The 21,246-nt window shown below is 33.7% G+C and overlaps 1 long non-coding RNA gene across 1 annotated transcript; it reads right to left on the bottom strand.

Annotated features, from left to right (window-relative positions):
• Window positions 1–13,592: 13,592 nt before the first annotated feature.
• LOC132030000 (uncharacterized) lies at window positions 13,593–14,233 on the bottom strand. The gene is made up of 3 exons (XR_009407968.1): window positions 14,136–14,233; window positions 13,886–14,031; window positions 13,593–13,727 (listed from the first exon to the last, which is right to left on the bottom strand). It is a non-coding gene; the product is annotated as an uncharacterized LOC132030000 (long non-coding RNA).
• Between the last annotated feature and the right edge of the window lie 7,013 nt (window positions 14,234–21,246).

Below are 21,246 nucleotides of genomic sequence, written 5' to 3' on the forward strand. Positions count from 1 at the left end.
ACTATTATGAATGGGATGCTGTATGTCGAATTGTCGAGCCCGTAGGCACACCTCTTCTACTCGACAAAGCCACCTTAACAAAATCTAGACCTACCACTGCTAAGGTTAGGGTCGAAATATATTTGACCAAACCTCTAGTTAATGAAGTGCTATTGGAAAGTATCAATGAGGATGGCACCAAGGAATTCATTTCTCAGAAAATAGAATATGAATTTATTCTGCCATTTTGCCTCCACTGCAAGAAAGAGGGTCATGTTGATGAAAAATGCACTAGACTTCATCCTGAACTGTTGAACAGAGTTGTTGAAACCGTACCCAAGGAACAGGGGAACCAACAAAACCCCAATATGGGAGATACTTCAACCTATCATAGTGTTGAAATGGATATCAATACTCAGGTGAACGAAACTCAGAATACGGAGGAGGAATGGCAAACAGTGGTAAGAAACAGAGGCAAAAGCTCCTTCAAAACTAATCCGCTTATGGAAACAAGCCATGAGACAAAAGGTAAGGACAGCAACATCATGACTGAAACAGGGCAGCAACAGATCTCCAAGAGTATCAATTTGGAAGAGCTATCTAACCAGGCAAGCTGTCCCTTTGTGGGAGAGGACAATATGAATAATAACCCTATTACCAGTGAGTTAGAGCAAATACAGGCAGGAGGAGGAAGGGTGAGCACCTTGAGATCTCATGCCAAAAATGGAAAAAAAAGTAGAATCTAGAAAAGAACAAAAGATGAAGAAGTTACAGAACATCAAGAACAACATGGTAAAGAGGATAGAATATAATGAGACTGAATATCCTAATAGTCCTATGATTGTCCAAAACATGAACACTACCATGGTAAGGATACAAAACCCTGCCAAGAAAGTCACTAATAGGAGAAAGAAATTTATCAGTTATGTGAATATACCTCCTGGAGTGGTAGTGGGAAATGAAGGGTTGAGCCTAGAAGAAAAACAACAGAGGATATGCCCTATCCCCCCTCTCTTTGGGTTGAGACCAAACTTGGCTGAGGTCATATCTAGAAGGAAAGCTAAAGGAAAAGAGAACCAACATTCTCAAATTCATGCTGAAGCAGTTCAGGAGGTGGATCACTGTGTCCCCATGTTAATTTCTAACATGGAATCAAGTGATTACACGGCCTACAAAGACTGTGAAGAAGACCTGGACATGACCAGTGTAGATGAAGAAAGAGCGACCCCAAACTCTGATGACGAACAAATCAGAGGTAACAGACCAATTTTTGCAAGTACAAAACCTGGTAATCCTAAATAGGTTCAACAAGATGTTGCCTATTTCAATAATCTCTCACCTAGAGCGAACAATCAGACCCAAATCTAAGGGGAGGAATTCAACAAGACAAAAAAGGGGGTTACCATCTCTCAAAAAGCTATACCTCATAATGTATCCTATGATTAATACACTCTCATGGAATATAAGGGGGATAGGTTCACAAGGATCTATTGAAAGGCTTCAAACTCTCAAACATCAACACAAATTTTCGTACATGTTCATCCAAGAACCAATGGTAAACTCCAGGAAAATTGAAAAATTCAGAAGAAAGCTGGGGTACCCTCACTGTTTTTATAACTGTTCCAATAAGATTTGGATTTTTTGGTCCTTAGAGTACCAACTTGATATTATTGAAGACAAAGAACAACATGTGTTAGTTCATATTATTCATCAACAAGAACCAGTGAACTATTATCTCTCCATTGTTTATGCTAAGTGTGATGAGCAACTTAGAGTTTTCCTTTGGAATGATCTAAGAGATATTCTTTGGTAGAATCATTGGTCCCTGGGGTGTAGTAGGGGACTTTAATGTTATAGCTAGTCCAGAGGAAAAAATTGGAAGAATTCCCTACAGAATGGAGGAGAGTTTTAACTTTACCAGTTGTCAAGATGATTGTGATTTACAAGATGGAGGGTATCTTGGGGCTAAATTCACTTGGAGTGACAACAGAGATCCACCAAACACTATTTGGAAAAGACTTGACAGACTCCTGTACAACAATCAATGGTTTGACAAGTTTAGTGAAACTACTGTAACTCACCTCTCAAGAACTTATTCTGATCATGCACCTCTCTTAATCAAATGTATTTCGGATAACTCTAATCATGTTAAATTTTTCAGATTTCTTAATATTTGGGCTGAGCATGCAGGAATCTTGGTCCCAAAGCCATGATGGTAATCCCCTTCAAGTTCTGTACCAAAAACTCAAGAGTACTGGTAAAGCTTTGAGTGCTTGGTCCAGAATTGCTTTTGGGGACTTTTATGCAGAACCCAAAAGACTTGAAGTTCTCATCAGGGACTTGGAAGTGGAGTCCATCAGGAACAAAACCCCTGAGAATAGAATGAACCTGTCTAAAGCTAAAGCTGAATTTACTAGATTCCTAAAAATCCAGGAAAAGGTTTTGAGTCAAAAGGCAAAGGTGAAATGGCTTGAAGAAGGTGACAACAATTCTACATTCTTTCATAGTGTCATTAAAGATAAGAGGAAGAGGCTGAACATTCAAAAGATTAAGGATCTAGAAGGAAACTGGGTAGAAGGGACTAACCAGGTAGCTGAAGCTGCTGTTAAGTTTTTTGCCAATCTGTTTAAAGCTGAGGATATTATGGAAGATAGCTCAGTTCTTCGTGTGTTGGATGGATATGTCTCCAATGAAGACAACACCTCCCTTACTGCTCTTCCTGATCTCCAAGAAATCAAGGATACTGTCTTCTCAATTGACCCTAATAGTTTTCCAGGTCTAGATGGTCTAAGTGGAAAATTCTACCAATCCATTTGGTCAATTATTGCTGCTGACCTTCATGCTGCAATAAATGCTTTTTTCCAAGGTGCTATCCTTCCAAAAAATTTCTCCCATACTTGTATAGTTATGCTTCCTAAAGTGGCTTCTCCCCAGGAGTTTTCTGATATTAGGACTATTAGTTTAAGTAATACTTCTAGTAAAATTTTTGCTAAGCTAATCAACACTAGACTGTCTAAAATCTTGCCTAGAATCATTAGCTATAATTAAAGTGATTTTGTGAAAGGGATAGCTATTACTGAAAACATTTTGCTTACTCAGGAAATTGTGAATGACATTAACAGACCCAATGTAGGGGGTAATGTAGTAATCAAACTTGATATGTCTAAGGCCTATGCTAGAGTTTCATTGCCCTTTCTGTGTTTCATTTTAAGACAATTTGGCTTTCTTTGAATCCTGGATTGATCTTACATATAGGTACATTTCTAATAACTGGTACACAATGCTAGTAAATGGCAGCAAACATGGATTTTTCAAGTCAGGAAAAGGCCTCAGACAGGGAGACCCTCTCTCACCTAGTCTATTTGTTTTATCTGCTAAATTGCTCTCCAAAATGCTCAATGCATTATACAGAATACCTGCTTTTAGTAGTTTTTCTATGAATAATCCAGGCCCACAAGTTAACCATTTATCCTTTGCAGATGATACTATAATCTTTAGTAGTGGAAAAAAAGCATCCTTGCAGATAATCCTCAAGACTCTGACAACTTATGAGAGTGTCCGGGCAACTCATAAATAAGGACAAATGCTCATTCACCGTGGCCCCCAGTATTAAACTAAGCAACATCAGAAGGGTGGGGAGAATTCTTCGTATGAGATATGAACACTTTCCAATCAAATACCTGGGATGCCCAATATATACAAGAAGGAAAACTCTTGATATTTTTCCAGAGATGGTTAATAAAGTTATAAATAGAATTAAAGGGTGGCATCTCAAGTTCCTTTCTTCCGGTGGTAGAGCTACCTTTATCAGACATGTATTGTAAGCTCTCAATGTGCATACCCTTGCTGCAGTACATCCTCCTAAGGGGATTTGTTGAGTTGATAGAATCTTACTTAGCCAGATTCTATTGGTCAGGTAATGAGGAAGGAGGGAAATACCACTGGATATCTTGGGATAATCTAAGCTATCCATATAAAGAAGGTGGTTCTAACTTCAGAAAACTTGAGGATACCTACAGAGCATTTATTGCTAAGCAATGGTGGAAATTCAGAGCATCCAATTCCCTATGGTCCAACTTCTTGAGAGCAAAATATTGTAGGGATGGTCATCCTAACACCATACAATGGAAGCCTGGTCAATCCCATAGTTGGAAAGCAATGCTTCAAATCAGAAGTAAGATTAACCACAATATTTGGTGGAAAGTAAATAAAGGTAATAGTAGCTTTTGGTTTGATAACTGGACCAAACAAGGAACCATTTGTGACTTAATGGAAGACTACAATATGGACCATCATATTCAGATCAGAGATGTACTCAAGCAAGGACAATGGGATTGGTCTGTCCTAGTTCCTCAACCTAATGACCAGATCAAGCAAATCATCAACAACTATCATATTACTCTTGATCACACCAAGGAGGATAGGCACGTATTCAAACTTTATACGGATAAAGCAAAAGAAAGATAACCTTATTAATTATACTGGAGAGGCCGGTAGCACTGAATCAATAACTCGTCCATTAAATTTTAACTTAGCAAAATTGCATTTCGCTTTGCAGAGTTACACCGTTACACGTCATGAGAATATTATAAGCTTAATCTGAAAACAAACTTTAGACATGTTTTAACAACTTTATTGTAGTTACATTTGTAATTCTTTTTACTTATGCTTAACTACAAGTAATATCCTATGCTTACCTGCAAAATTTGTCTTCCATAATCTATTGATTGAGTTTTTGGAAGAATGCTTTGCATTAATTTTTGAGTTATAACATTGCTAAAAGCAATACCATCAAATATATTCTTTGAATACTCTTAATCTCAACTCTCAATTGCGTACATTGTTTTATGGGAATTAAGCAAGCGGCGTGAAGAAGATTGAAAATAATAAGAGCTTTGGAATTAATTAGCCAAACGCTAGAAGAAGATAAAAAATAAAAGAAAGAAGAACGAGGAAGCTGACGGCAACCCTAAGTCTTTCTAAGGTTACATTAGTATAATTTACTTCATTATAAAATTAATTTATTGTGTTATTCTTTTACTTTCCATCCATTGAATATAAACATAGTTGTTATTGCATGTGCATTGATTACCATTGGTCAATTTAAATGAAGATATTTCTACACCAATATAGATTAGATATATAATTTGAAGAGAAAGATCTTAATTCCATAATTTCATTGTGACCTTAAGGATGAATATAATAAGACACTTATTCATTTAAATCCTTTTGGTGATTTATAGATTGTGCTCATATATTGTAATGTTATTTTGCATCTTTATTGTTGCAATTTCATTCAATAAATCTCAATTGCACATCTAGATATTTGTAGAAGATTAAGTATTTTGTTTAATCTTTAACTTTTCTCCATAGACACCAGTTGTTACTACTTGTGCATTGATTATTAAAAAAAATGAAGATATTTTGACAACAATAAAATAAGAAAAATTTGTTGAGAAAATAATTTCATTGAATGAAAAATTACCGATAAGAAAGAAACAGTAATCATAGAACTTTATAATGTTTACAATTAGTTACCGGTAAGAAGTTACACATCATACAAAAAACAGAGCAGTTTTAATAATTGATTGAAATATGAACTTCACCTAGATTAGTTCAGGAATTGACATGATTCAGATGTAATGCAAGTTCTTGGGTAGATAAAAATACAATTGACTTTCAATTTTTTGGACAAATTATTCATTCGTTAGACATCTTTCTTCTTGTGGTGTATTTGCTATCAAGGATCATATTCAAAAGCGATTGGAAATTAACTTGAGACTGTGCGAAACTTGCGGCATATATATTTCAAAACAAGGTTATAGTAACGTAATAATGTCACTTTTGGTCATTAAAGAAGAGTTGACGTTATCGAATTGTTAGCAATTTTTTTCCTCATATTAATGAGACTTTATTAATGTCCTTTTTCAAACCATTGGTTGAAGAGGGACCAAATATTGATTCATCTGAATGTAAGAGCTTTTTTGATCCTCAATTAAAATGAATAAAATATTTACTCATCCATAACATGTATTAAATGTCTAAATTCTATCAATTGTTTCCTGTATTTATACGCTACAAAATTGTCTACGCAACAGGTAAGTTTAAAATATACCTTGTTGTGCTATTAGAAGAAAGGTAAGCAAGAGCATTTTTAAACTTCTCCGTCTCATTTGTTTGTTTGGTTTTGTGCATTTCTTCGCTTCTTAATATTCATGCTTCTATATTTGGTATATAATTTTCATTATTTACATTTGAATTTTGTTGGTCACACATGTCTCTTATCGGTAATGGAGAGACTTATTTAAGTTCATATACACTGAAAGTGTTTGAAAAGAAATTGCTTACTCTAATTTATCATACAGATGCAATAGCAAAATTATTATGTTAATAATTTTAAACTGTATTTAAACTTTGAAAAAAGGCAAAACAATTGGCGAAGTGAGGGCAACGATGACATTTTTAGAATATTTTGAGATCATTTTAAGAGAAATAAGCTACTATTGGAAATATTTATAGGGGAAATAACATCTATTATATTTTTTAATAATCAATTGAAGTATTAAAAAAAAAACAATTAAAGTGATAATATATAGTAGATAATATATATTGACGAATGGACTTTATGTCAATACAATATTTCTAGTTTATATAAGTTTTTGAAAATTGTGCTTATGAAACTCTTTAATGTTACTGAATAATTGTTTATCTTTTCAGGAAATATGAATAAAATAATAGCTTGTAACCAAATGATGGTATTGAGAGCGATTTGCGTGATTTTCTTTATATTATCTATGACATTGATAAATTGTAAAACATACCCTCCATCAGTAGATCCAGGTTGTTATGACTCGTGCATTGATTCTTTGGATTACTTTTAGAGATGATATGCCTACATCGGAGAACATACAAATGTGTAGAGATAGTTGTGTGTATGATAATGCGTATGATGAGGCTGTTGATAAAGCACGCTTTTTAGAATTTCCAGATTGTGCTCCTGTATAGTAATGTACTTCGCATCCTTATTATTCTTTTATGAAAAATAACTTCATATTTGCAATGTCATTATGATAATAAAAATAAGAGTAATTAATATTGAGCAGCTGAACATATGATAAAGTGTTCTAATTAGACACTTTCGATTTGAATTTTGAAAAACCTTTTGCGCATGTTCTCAAGAGTCTATTAGGTAGTTTAGTTAACCACATAAAATATGTCACCTACTTTAATTATACAAATTCGCGTTAATAAGTCATAAAACCCTAGGCGTTTTCTAATTGTGATTGATGCATCTAATTAAAGGAGATGATATATTTTATATGATTAATTTAACTATCTAATAGATGCTTGATAACAAATGCTAAAGTTTTTTTTTTTTTTATAATTCGAATCGGAAGTGTTGTTAGTCCCGGTAAACTAGCACCAATATAAAATACACACATTTTGCTTTTTTTTTTTTGAATACATTCCGAATTATTAATTTATTATTATTTATATTATAAATATTATAGAAAGTGGGTTTACACACATTTTGCTTTTCCATCCTCAAAAAAAAAAAAAAAAAATTAAGGTGGGGATTATTATTAGCACCAATATAATAATGGTGGATTCACATTTGGGAGCTTAATGAAATCATTGTAAAGCAAAAAATGTGGACCTCATATTATTGCTTTTCTTCAAAAGTTTAAGTAGCTAAACCATACAATTTCCTTTAATTTCTTTTCTTATATTAACCTGAGATCTAATCTAGATATTTAATTTTATTATTATTATTATTATTATTATGTTTATAAAATAAATATATTTAAAATAAGATAGAATTTAATTACTTTTTCATTTTTTATTCTTATAAATGTGAAAAGAGATTATTGGCCGTAAATAAAAAATATTATTAAATGGAGTCAAATAATAAATAAGGTAAATTAGTCAAATTACCACTTAAAAAAACGTGCAAAAGAGTCTCTACAAGTAAAATGAGCTAGATAGAATACTTGAAATTAGAGTGGAGTATTCACAAAAATTAAAAAATAGTAGTTGTTTCATTTAAATAGAAAATCAAATTTCTACTTTGTTTCGTTTTAAACATGTAAAATTAATTTAATAATTTGAACCAATGTAAGTTTGATTTAATTTTAGAATTATCCCAATCAAAATTTGATAAAATAATAAGTATTGTTTAGGTCCAATCTACATGCATTAACAATAGAATAATTTACATCTTTAAATTAATCGAATTAAAATTCAAGTTATCAATATTGCTATTGTTTTTTCTCAAAGAGGGGAAAATAATTTCCTTTTAAACAAGTCTTCTCTTTTAAAAAGTATTCATAAATTTTTGCAAACTTCGTATTCGTAGCAAACATTAATTTAATAAAGTTTTGGATACGGAGCGGGTGTTATATTTTTTTGAACATATAACTTATTAGTAATATATAACCAATCAACATTAATAAGAACAAATTTTGAAATAAAAGAAAAATATATGGGTCAAAAAATTAATTTGATGTGTAACTATATAACATAAACTTTAGTAAAATTTAGAAAATACAATTATGATGTTAGACTACACAATAATATTTTAACTAAATTGATATAAATGATAAAAGTACTTATTAACAATATATCATTGTAATTAAAGAAGAGTATAAGCAAAAGTATCATGCTAACAACTTTTGCATAGTTTTGTAGATAAATTACGCATTTGAATTACTATGCTAGAAAAAGAACTTTATAAAATTTGTGAATGGTAATTAAGAAATGATTGATCTTCAAGAGAATAATGTAAAATGACTCACAGTTGTTGTGTAAGCAAATATATATCTTTGCAAACCTAATAAATTTATAGCATTAAGTGATAGTAAAAAGCAGATAGAATGTTAGATTCTTAGTGCTTTACAACTTAAGAAATGAATGTTCTCATAATTAAAAAATAATAAGTTATGTTACTTTATTAAATTCTACTAAAATTTTAGTTAGGACCAGTAGAATGTAAAGATTTCAACGGACCAAAAACTTTGAGATGAAATGAAACCAAATAATTTTTTGTACATATTAAATAATTTCCTGTACATACTTCTTCGAACGAAAATGTTGTCATACTAACATTATGTTTGTCGTTAGCTCATATTAGGCCTATTGGGCCCTTACGAAGAACGGGCATCAACATCTAGTTACTTATATAGAGGAGGCTTGAAGCATCTCTCGGTTGTCTTGTCAGCTTACCGACCACAGAGTGATCTCTGGGCTTTAATGCTTTATGGTGGATCACAAATGATGAAAAGCCAGGCATGCCTAATCTTTTTGCATTGTAGGCAGGAGGATATATTAGTAAATATGGCAATTTCTTGGGCCGATTTCCCTTCATACAGATAGGTCTTTAATTTTTGCCCCTCAAATCATTGGTCTTTAATTTTTTTCCCTGCTTCTTATTTAATGAAAATTCATGGACCAAAGTATTCTTATCCCCTTGACAGCAAAATTAGAGATTTTTGAGAACAAGCTATATTGACGATGAATTCGCTGTTTTCTTACCAAAAATAAAAATAAATAAATAAATAAATGTCACAAGGCAAGCCGCTTGTTCAGCAATGGTTCTGTAGGAATTAAATTATCCGACATAAGTTGTGCGCAAGGCATAATTTATGTAGGAATTAAATTTTCCGGCATAAGTTGTGTAGTGCTGAGCGAATTAGTTACGACAAAACTTATGCCGAATAATTTAATTCCTACATAAATTATGCCGGACAAGCTTTGTCTTGGAAAATTAGGGTCATAGATAAGGGCAGGCTGAATTATTTTTGTTGTTGTTGTTTTTTTATTTTATTTTATTTTTTATATAAGGGGTATTTTGGACCACATTTTTTTACTTAAAGTGCCAAACGGCAAAAGTTAAAGACCAACGATTGAGGAGCAAAAATTAGGGCGATTCGCACAAATGCCCTATTCCGGGGTGTTCTTTAATTTTTGCCCCTCAAATTGTTGGTTTAATTTTTGCCCTTCGGCACTTTAAGTAATAAAAAAATGGTCGAATATACCCCTGAGATTCTGGGCTCGAACCCCAACAAAGTATAAAAAAATTTGCAAGACAAAGTTTCATAGCAAACTATGCATATTCAAGCAAAAGTTATCCTTAAGGCATAGTTTCTACGTAAAGTATGCCTTGTCCGCATAGTTATGTAGAAATTAAGTTATACTACAAAACTATGTTACTACAAAACTATGTTCGAAAAGGAACTACGTAAAACTATGCCTAAAGACATAACTTTTGCCCGAATAGGCATAGTTTGCTATGAAATCTTGCCTTGCGAAATTGTTTTTCTTTTTTGCCTCTGCTGGGGTTGGAACCCGAATCACTAGTTTCATAAACCAGCGAATAAGGATAATTTCCCAACAAATTTTTATTAAATGAGAAGTAGGGTAAAAAATTAAAGACCACCTATTTGAGGGACAAAAGTTAAAGACCAGTCCATATGAAGGGTCTCAGTAAGTTTGTCTCTGGGATTTGTGATGTGAATATTTAAAAATATGCTGTGTGAAAAGAGTGTCCTCTCTGTAATGGTTAATTTGTCTGTTATGGAACTGTTAGCGAGTTTTTTTTATTGCATCTGAAACATTACAGTAAGCCAGTAAGTTTTAGCTAGTGAAATCACTCTGTTTAGCTAGTGAAATCACTCTCCATTTCCAAACTTTTACCATGGTTTCTGTTTGGTTTATTGTATTAAGCATTTTGGCATTGTGTTCTAAAATCTATGAACTGCCGGAAAAATTCCGACATCATCACTGGACAAGTAACATATATTGAACTGCTTAATTTACTTGCAACATTTTCCTTTTGACAAAATTTGCATATCTAATTACTTAAACAAGTGATATATTTTTTTTTCCTGCAGATTCCCGAAAGAATGAGCATTGAATCTAGGCATAAGCTAAATTACAGTTCGCTTGACAGCACAACCATTGTAGAACAAAGGCTTAGACGTATGCGCAACTGCTTGTTCAGCAATAGTTCTGCTGTCAAGAAAACTTTGATTCATGCTGGCTCAGAATTTCTTTTCCTTATTGTCCAGCTCCACTACTCCATCTCAGGGAGTAAACACAAGCAGAGCAAACTGAGATAATGCCTAATGTTCACCAGGTTGTTCTTCACCTTCTGTTTTTGAAGATAAATCCTCTATACACGCTAAGTGTACTTTCTTATAGCTTTCATTCCCTTCTTACTACAAGCGGTGTACACCTGAGTCGCATTCTCTTATCAAGAATTTGAATGGGCACTGTGGTGCCTGATCCTCAGAAGGCTGGATACAGTAGATAAATTTGAATATTGATAGGAATAGTATTTCGCTCCTGATAAAAGAATACTAGTAATTCACGCAAAAAATTAAAATGAGGTTCATACTATCTGTACAGAAGAGTTCTGCGTTTCGGTAATATTAATGTTTAACATACTAGTTTTCCGTGTCAATATCATGTTCAACATGAGTCAAGTCTGTCATATGGTACGCTGGACTAAATCAACTCCATATGCCTTTTCGTAAACTTACTAGAACTCTTTTTACCTCATTTTTATACCAAATGTCAATATATCAGCATATGTTATGGTGAAAGTCTATTTTCTTAGTTGTTAGCATCAAAATGTTTCTATTGTGAAGCACAAACATTTTCTTTTTTTTTGATTTTTATCAAAGAAAATCTGGAGCTACTGTACTGAATGACCTTGAGAATTAGATAAGAATAGATATATTGATTATAATTCTTGCATACACTAATGGGAATAAAGATCAAACACTAAAACTTGGATAACACTATTGGGGTTTGAGTAGAAAATCTCTCTCTCTTTTTTTTTTTTTCCTCGCCTGTGTAATCTGTTTCATGTACCGTTTCTGTCTATGCTTTTCAGTTTGTAGGATCCTGATTGCAAATACTGCGAGGTTGTTACAGTTTGAAAACTATCTTATTATCACCATCATAGTTTACCTGGTAAATGGGCTACTTGAAAATATAGTTTACTCTTTGACCTGTCATTCTGGTATGAACAAAGGATGCCTTCATTGATGAAGGACTGCAGAGGAGCTTCAGAATGCTATAATCATGGTCAATAAAAAAAACAGTACCATAGTATAAATTGTCTGTCGAACTTGAAAAACTGATTCTGGGGTCCTTACCATCTGCTTTCCAAGGTTAGTGATTTCTTAATGGCCATTAATAACCTTAGTTGGTGCTTTTATCTTCAGATAGTGTTGCGACTTCGTAGAAATTAAAATGCGGCATAATATACAGAAGATAGTATAAGTAAATGCTCTGCATATGTAGACATATAAGTTAATATAAGATAAGAATATTGTTAATGCTATCAGAAAATGCAATGCATAGCTTGTACTTGCTCCATTTGTTAGCTGAAGTTCATACTCGTATATAATTGTGAAGAAGTTTATTCCTCAGACTAGAAGTTGTTCTCTCGACACACAATTATAGTTCTTTTTCCTGTTGATAAGTCACATAATTAGCGTAAGTTATAGATGAATTTGACCTCACCACCAAATAGTCCTTGAAAAAGTCAGTAAAGTTTATTCCTTTGACTGAAATTTACTAACTCACCAGTCACCATATAAAAGATATTGTACAGATAAGAAAGAAAGTTGAGATAAAAGAGTTAGAAACATTCTCTTTCAGTAAACTAAGAGTCCTCTGACTGGAACCTATTTTCTTTTTAAAAAAAAAAAAAAACACGAGTCCTCTGACTGAACATGTTGACTGATGTGTTTATGGATAGGCTTCTCATCTTGATAGAGTTTTCATTGTTAATATACAATTCTTCCTGAGATACAATTACATGTTTTCTTTTAGGAGGGAAGACAAATTAGATGCAAGGTGTTTAAAAACTCTATGCCTTACCATTTAAATGTTAACTCTATGCAGATCATTGAGAAATGTTTTCAATACTTTCTCCATTTCACTTCTGAGTAGAACATATTGTAAGAACCTTCAAGTCTTGACTTTTGGTCGTTGTACATATTGTCAGTACAGATTTGTCTACAATGTATAACAAAACATTATAATTTTGTTCATGTTGGGCTTGGGCTACCCCCACTAGTACACAACAATGAACAGAGACCAAAATAATTAATGATATATCTGTTTAAAAAGTAAAATGTCAATAGAATTGCTTCTACAGCCATGAAGGTGCATTAGTATCTGAATCTTATCAATTTCTCTCTCTCTCCATCTTTCTCTCTCTCTCTATTAGGATCACGATAAATTGTTTCAAAAGTATCAGATTTACTAAACCAATCATAAGAAAGAAGAAAGAGGACAGAAGAGAGCTGATAGAGAGGAGGATAAAGATTTTGTACACTCGTCCTTCTAATTATAACAGCTGCGACCACAACATTGCATTCCAGAATCTCTAACTTACCCGACTGGACTAAATTGAGATACATTAAGACTTAAGTCAGGCTAAACTAAACAATTAGAAGCTTATCTACAAAAAATCTAACATGACTCAATTGTAAAACATAAAAACTTTTCTTTACTCCAACGGTTTTCATGTTAACATTGCTCCTCAACGAATTCTACAAACCACCAAATAGGAAGCAAATTAGATGCAAACTGTACAACATCTGCAAGCCTATTCGTTACATAATTTCACTAACTTATTTATACTTGCAATCTCTAGCGCAAGGGTACAGGTCTATATATTGATGAAACCCTTCTCTCTCAAAGTACCAATCCGCAACAGCTTCATCGATCGTCTACACAGATAAATGTTATATGAAATTAAAATTTGTTATGAACTCATCGAAACTAAGAATGTCAGGCATATGATAAAATTCAAAAGCAAAAATGTGATTCCCGGTAGAATTAGATATCTGTATTCAAACATTATATGGATAACACAAACAAACATTACCTTATTAAGTAACCTTGGAGAGCTAGCACTGAACTAGTATCCCAGTGAAAGAATTCCACCATGAGAATAGCAAGACGTGAGGAAATAACCCCTTGTAAAACAAAGGGGTAGTCCCTCGAATGTCTTCAAGAACTCCACTCCAAAGGCTAAATTAAGAAAAAATAGATTAAAAGGAATTAAAGGAGAAGAAGACCCAATAAACATGCGAATTGGAAGGTATATATTAGTTAATCACCAGAGAACAGCTAACCTTGAATAATTATATGTTGGCCAAATGTGCTATTATTTATATTGGATCACGATGCAATCCTTCCAAGACATGTTGAGGATCAAGATATGGAGGAACCAGTGTTAGAATTCGAGATTTTTAATGTTGAATAGTACCCGACCGGACTATTTTGAGATACATTAAAATTCTTAAAGCGAGAAAAACTAGCATTTAAATTTGTCTCCTCACAAAATAGTCATAAATTGAATTGATTTGAAAAGTGGAGTTTGAACGTCAATGACATTATGCGGGAAAAAAACTAAACATCATTAAAGAAAAATAATTTATAATTAGAGGGCACTATTATTCTCTAGAATAAATAAGGAAAATATTTTCTTTCCAACGCTTTAAATTTGTCTGTCAATATGGGTTATAAAAAATTAAAATTTCTTATGAACTCATCAAAACCAAGAATTTATTTAAGTAAATTGGGCAAAAATGTGTCTTTCAAACATTATATGGCTAAAAACATTACCTCTCTTGAACCTTGGAGACTTGATTATGAAAACAAAAGAATAATAAATTAATTAATTTTAAAAAAAATATAAGTAAATTAAACAAAAAGATAAAAAGTGATGAGAAAAAAAAAATACTTACTACTAAGTAGTAAATTAGAAAATAGAGTAATACTTTTTAGTCTTAGAATTTATGTTATGTTTAATTTCTTTTGAATAGTGATTAAAGATAAAAAATAATAATTTATAGCATTTATTCTCTTGAATTTTTTCTTCTATGATATGAATTTGAGCAAGAATGGGTGGTAGAAGATTTTATTTCATATTGCAAAAGTTTCATGTTCAAAGTGTACCAAAAATCACTTAGAAAATATTATTTCTTTCGCCCGCTTAGAGCAACGCTTCAATTAAATGTCTTATTCCCTAGACTAAATGGAACTATTTTTCTTTCCAACCCATTTTGACACCTCTAATTGTAGACGTGCAAGCTGAAGGCAAATTTTTAGCCGATCCCTTAGAAGGAGAGGGAGCAAAAACTATTTTAGTAAAGCAAAAGAATCGAAGTTGCTTCTACTTCTTCAGCATACCAAAATTACTAAAACAAACAGAAGATGCGACTCACGTGTAAGTTAACAATTTTCCGATACGTCTCTTCAATATATGAAGTACCAGCAATTGTTTTCCTTCGTAAATCGTGAAACATGCCAAGAGGGATTAGACACTAATAAAGTTAATAGAGGATTAGAGTATCATTTTCTTGAGATCACCTAATATGAATATAAGGAAAGCTCACACATTGAGGAAGAACCAAAGAATCTGCAACGCACTTTACTCTGGCATCATTCGGCAAGTAGGGTTTGAAATTGTCGTACTTCAAAATTGTTGCCAACCCTCCGGCTGAAGTTCCGCATAGAATTGCCTGACCATTGCATTTTGGTAATCAAGATTAATTAGTAGATTAATTAGTAGACTAAGGTAGTGTATATGTGACGTATAATTTATACTCTATGATGCTTTTTGTAACTGGAAATTGCATTATATTACCAAATGAGAAATTACAGCTCAAAGAAAAGAACAAAAAAAATTGAAGGATGGACATGGAGCTCCATCCAGTTACCAAAAATAGGATCTTACGTTTTCAGCATTTTTCATTCCTTTGCTCCATAAGTCTTCCATAATAGCCTTAAATATTCTTGCCCCTCTAAAAAACAGCTTGTTGTCCTAATGTAGATTTATCACCAAATCAATCATCAGTGATATTAGTTATCACTATACATGAGAGACATATGCAGTATTTACTAAGTAGTATTTACTAATTTCTTACAGGGTCAACTTGTTCAACATCACCGGTGAAAGATGAACCATCACAATACTTCACCCTCACCTTGTTCCAATTGTAAAACTCTACCAAATTCCAACATCGTTTGCGGTCAGAAGAAGTGGGTAAAAATTTAAGCACACAAAGAAAAAGTTAAACATGGCAAGATAATGATAGTGCACAGAGCTTCATCACCTCGATTTTTCTTGGAAGTATTATGAAGTATCCCGCCAAAAAAACCTAGTTGATTCATCTTCTTGGTAGAACCTGTGTACTCCGTTGAACGATTAAGGCAATCTGGGATACTATTGCACCAACCGCCTCTCTACAAAATATGAAATTTCTCCTGTAACAAAGGTTTAATTTAGTGACTTAATTAGTTATGTTAAATATGAAAATTAATTGAAAAAAAATAAGAAGAATTAATTAAGCAACTAACATCCAAGGAGACAATCCAGCTGCGAACTCTGCTACCATGTCCCCTATCTAGATGATAGGCTGGTGGACTTCCATCTAGGAATACTGTCGATGATTCAAAAACAATACAAATGCATATGATTTTCTTTCTGTTACAACTTTAGGAAGAATATAAATATGTTCAAGCAAAAAGTACCTGCGCCTTGGGCAGTTGCGCTTTCGAGTATTATGATATTGACATATAGATCATCTGCGGCACCAAGAACAGTTGGACACAGTACTGCTAGACATGCTAGCAAAGCCAACAGAAATGTTGTCTTCCTACGACAAACAAAAAGAAGTGTAAATTTTACACACGAAGCTAAGGCATTGCAAGTTATAGTTAAAACAAGAAGAGAAGAAACAATTTACTAATTATAAATTAATGAAACAAAAACAAACATATACAAAGACGAAACATGGAATGAGGGTTACATGTTTTAAGAAAAGAAACTTTTTTCTTCTAAAAAGGGCTGAGATAAAGAAAGTGAAAGGAGGTTTTTAGAGAGGGAGAAAGCAAACAATGCTTATGTTTTTTTTTTTTTTTTGCCGGAGACTCAGCATAAGTCTTTTCTCCGTTTTTTTTTTTTTTTTTTTAATAAAGTTAGTTTATATTATTTCCAGAAGGGGATAATTACATGGTAAATATCCAGCATAGAATGACAGGCCATTCTTGCTCAAGAGGGGTCTCCTCCTACACCAATAAGCTTACAAATGAGATTTTGAACAAATGTTGAATCTGAGAAATAACAGATTCATCATTTGTTCCAATCTACTTAGCCTATACCAACTTTCTTTTTCCTAATTCTGAAGTTGGCCATTCCACTCTTATCAAGTCTGTATGGACCAATTGCATCCTTAGGTAAGTTTTGTGGGTTTTGAATAGCACAATTCATGTCCTTAATAGAGCCTTGCTTTTGAATATCTGCTCGCTGTGTTAGCCTCCCTATAGCAGTGTTGTACAGTGCCTCCTAGCTTGTTGAGCAATTCTTGAATTTCTTCAATCATGTTCTGAAATCTTTCTTTGATTCCTTTGATCATATCCACCATGAGTTTTGAGTCCATTTCTAGAATGATATTGTGCAAGTCTAGATTTGAACTGTATTGCAAACCCAAAAGTGCAGCTTTGATTTCTGCCATATTGTTGCTACAATATTCAAGTGACTCTGAAAATCCAAGAATCATTTTGCCTTCATGGTTCCTGATGATACCTCTCGCTTGTTTCTTCTTCACCCAAGCTTCCATCCGTATTGATTTTGTCGATTTGGTTGTGGTTTCTCCCAATATATTGGAAAGGTACTGATTGGAGCAGAATATACATCTGCAATGACACAAATATCTTTCCAAGACAAGTGAAGGTTAATATGTGTAAAATGTCTATATAATAATATCTTAATATGAAAGTTAATCTGGTTTACTATTCTATATACTGATTATGCTTTTTGTCCATACCTACTGGCTCCTCTCCTCTTCCAAAGTTCCCAGGTAATATACATTGGGAGAATTTTACAAAGAGTTCTGTGCAAAGCATTAGAGCTATCATAAGCCCACCAAGTCCATATTACCTGTTTAATACTCCCGTAATGAAGCTTAACTGTAAGAGGGTTAGCAAAGAAACTCCATATTTTCTTAGCGATATCACTTTCAACAAAGGCATAATTCATGGTTTCTCCGGTTACAACAGTTACATCTAGACACAACCTGTTGGCCAAACTTGGGGAGAATGTCATCAAATGGGAGTTTTCTTTTGAGCATTCTCCAATTCAAAAAGGCCACTTTGAAAGGCATTCTTTTATGCCAGAGATTACTGTAAGAATCATTTTTGTTCTTCCTTTGTCTAGTAATCTCTCTGGCAGAAGAACAAGTGAAATTTCCATCACTATCAGGTCCAAATGGGAATCAAGAGAGTTTTGGTCAGCAATCTTGATATTTCTATAGTGTGTTACAGATTAGGGGGAACAGTATTCTCCAATTTACTGGAAATCCAGTTACCATAAAAAATAAACTCCTCGACTGAAGTGTTTCCTCGTCTTGGTCCAGGTTCAAGCATTAAGGCAAGGGGCCCTAGACCAGTCCAGTTATCCCACCAGAAGAGAGAGGACCCACAGTTGATTTTCCACAACATGTAAGGTTCAGCAATGCTTTTGCAATTAAGAAGCTCTTTCCAACTTTGAGATTGACCAGAGCTCTAACTTCTAGCAATAGAATTGACTCTAATGCAGTACTTGGATCTCAGAAAGTCAGCCCATAAACTCTTTTGAGTTCGAAGTCTCCTCCATCTTTTCAGAATAAAAGAACTTTGAATATCAGCAAGAGATTTAAAACCCAGGCCTTCTTCTTCTTTGGGATAACAAAGATTCTTCCAAGCACTCCAATGGTACTTGTTTTTACCTTCATTCTGTCCCCAGAAAAAATTGGCAAGGTATTTTTCAATTTGCTTTAAAACAGTTTTGGGGGGGGGGGGGGGGGGGGGGGGGAATAGGGCGACCAATAGACGAAGAGTTTGGGACTCCAATACCTGTTAGATAATCACTGCTTTGTGTACGAGATAAGAGGTTGCCTTGCCAGCCACCAATTCTTTTAAAAAAATTTAGAAGTAATATCTGTGAAGTAGGAAATTTTCTTCCTACCAGTGTAAATAGGGCACCCAAGATAAGTGAAAGGAAATGTACTTGATTTAAAACCTGTCCTTCTCCTGATTCTCCTATTAGTACCATCAGAGGCATGAGAGGCAGTTAGGAACATGCTTTTTTCCTTGTTTATTTTTTGTCCAGAGACCTCCTCATATCTCTTCAGTTGTCTCAGAATAATCTTGAGAGAATACTTATCCCAGGAAGTGAAGAGAATTACATCATCAGCATATGCCAAGTGGTTTATTCTTGGTCCCATAGCATTCATACTATAGCCAATGTATCTGTTCTTGTCATGAATCTTGTTGAGCAACTTAGTAAGAAGTTCAGCAGTTAAAATGAAAAGCGAAGGAGAAAGAGGGTCACCCAGTTTAAGACCTCTAGTGGAGTGAAAAAAACCCTTTCCTCTCACCATTGGTTATAATAGAGTACCATACATCTGATAGAAGTCTCCAAACTAAGTCGATAAAGAATTCAGAGAAGCCAAAGTTTCTGAGAATAAAAATGATGCAGAGCCAAGAAACTCTATCATATGCTTTTTCCATATCCAATTTGAAAACCAAATTAGAATTATTACCTTTATTTATGTCATGCACAATCTCCTGGGTAAGTAGAATATTCTCAGTGATGAGTCTTCCATCGATAAGCCCAGTCTGATTTTCTCGACACTAATTTGGGTAACAAAACATTGAGTCTAGTAGCCATAATTTTGGAGATAATTTTATTAGAGAAATTAGTTAAGCTAATACGCCTTAATTGAGAAAAACTAAAGGTGTTCATCTACTTTAGGAATTAAAATTAAACAAGTATGAGTAAAATACTTTGTTAACCTTTTACCACAGTAGAAACTCTGCACAAAGTTGATCAGCTCATCCTTAATGATATCCCAGCATTTCTAGAAAAAGAAACCATTAAAGCCATCTAGCCCTGCAGCACTATTAGGACTGAGATCCATGACTGCATTTTTTATTTCTTCTTCTTCTTCTTCTTCTTCTTCTGGGAATCTGTTAAGATTCTGATTATCTTCTTCATTGATAATCTTCTCAATGTGATGTAGAACCCCATAATCAGGAATTTGTGCAGTCTCAGTGAACGTACTTTCAAAGTATTGGACTGCTGCATCTCCAATGGCCTCATTACCTTCGATCCAGTTCCCATCAGAGTTTTTAATTCTATGTAAAGTAGCTCTCCTTGTCTTGTGTTTGATAGAGCTGAAAAAAAATACTTTGTACAGGCATCTCCCTCTTCATTCCATTGAATGTTGGCCTTTTGTTGTAGCAGATTTTCTTGTATGCTAGACCATCTAATGTACTCAGCATTGACTCTGTTAAGATCCTGCCTGTTTTTCTCAGAGTCATCACTGTCCATCTTGTGCTCAAGTTCAAGAATAAGTTGTTCATATTGCTTGACTTTCTCAAAGACATTTCCAATGACTTTTTGGACCACTGAGTTAAGACTTTGGAGAGTCTTTTCAGCTTTTTCTTACGTAATTCACATTGCATTGCCCTGTACTTCTTCCATCCATGAGTTCTGAACTAGTTGTTGAAAATCTGGTTGCATTGTCCAAAAATTCAAGAACCTGAAATAACTCACAAAATTATTAGTAACTTCTTTGCAGTTAAATATAATAAGATTATGATCTGAACCTGTCCTTGCCATGTGCTTAACCATGCTATCCCCCATATTGTCATTCCACTCGTCATTGTATAGAACCCTGTCAAGTCTTTTACAGATCCTGTTGCCTCTTTTCCTTCCATTAGTCCAAGTGAAAGTGTTTCCACTGTATCCTGCATCAACTAATCCACAATCATCCAAGCATGAGATGAAATCCATACTTTGACTCATCCTATGTGGTATGCCACCTCTCTTCTCACTAGGAGATAGGATCACATTGAAGTCTCCTAGTACAGCCCAAGGGCCATCAATATGACCAGAGTTATGCCTAAGCTTGTGCCATAACTTTCTTCTCTTCCTGGCAGTGGTCTTAGCATAAACTATAGTATACCAGAAGGTTTTGTAGGTGGTCAAATGCTTGATCTTCATAGTGAGCTGCTGATTGCTGTTAGAAACAATAGAGCAGTCCAAAGAGTCATCCCAAAAACACCATATTTTGCCATTAATGTTGGCCACTGCATTTTGAAAACCAACTTTCTTTTTGTATTTCTCCAGATTGGAGTCATCAATGAAAGGTTCTTGAACAGTCACAAATTGAGCCTTGTTTATTTTGACAATTT

The sequence above is a fragment of the Lycium ferocissimum genome, chromosome 9 (genome assembly GCF_029784015.1).
Source record: "Lycium ferocissimum isolate CSIRO_LF1 chromosome 9, AGI_CSIRO_Lferr_CH_V1, whole genome shotgun sequence".
Classification (NCBI taxonomy): Eukaryota; Viridiplantae; Streptophyta; class Magnoliopsida; order Solanales; family Solanaceae; genus Lycium; species Lycium ferocissimum.